Source organism: Gavialis gangeticus, unplaced genomic scaffold (assembly GCF_001723915.1).
Source record: "Gavialis gangeticus isolate Ggan-Ray unplaced genomic scaffold, GavGan_comp1, whole genome shotgun sequence".
In the NCBI taxonomy this organism is placed as follows: domain Eukaryota; kingdom Metazoa; phylum Chordata; order Crocodylia; family Gavialidae; genus Gavialis; species Gavialis gangeticus.
Genome location: NW_017728997.1, coordinates 16,133,274 through 16,133,768, shown reverse-complemented (window position 1 = coordinate 16,133,768; position 495 = coordinate 16,133,274). Strand labels below are relative to the sequence as shown.

General features: G+C 47.9%; 1 protein-coding gene across 1 annotated transcript in view; it reads right to left on the bottom strand.

Annotated features, from left to right (window-relative positions):
* Window positions 1-495, bottom strand: part of CADPS (calcium dependent secretion activator) — a 290,593-nt gene that overhangs the window by 246,338 nt on the left and 43,760 nt on the right. The gene's annotated exons all lie outside the window — the stretch shown is intronic.

Sequence of the window (495 nt, the reverse complement as noted above, 5' to 3'; positions counted from 1 at the left end):
GACCCCCAGACCCAGGAGGCATAAGCTGCCGAGCCAGGGGGTCTTCAGGGGGCTCCCTGTGTGCTTTCTGGTGGACCCAAAAGTGCTTCTGATCTGAGTCTGCTGCCAAGCACGCAGGGGACCCCCTCATGCTCCTGTGGGATGCTCCATTCAGAGCCCCTGCTACCTACAGGGCTATGCCCGAATCACCAAATCTGTCTGAATCTCTCCAAAATCAATTCAGAGAGATTAAAGGGTCCTCTGATTTGATCCAGATTCGGAGATTTGGCCACCAAATCGGGCCAAATCGAATCAGGGACTGAAGCTTCGCATAGTCCTGATATATACACATATATATTACACACACACACACGTATACATATACACACACAAATGTATGTATGTGTATATACACACACAAACACACACACAGGCAGGCCAGGTTCTTTGAGTAGATGTGATATCTTTTATTCAGCCAGCTGAGTAGTTGGAAAAAAGTTCTTAGCAAGCTTTTGG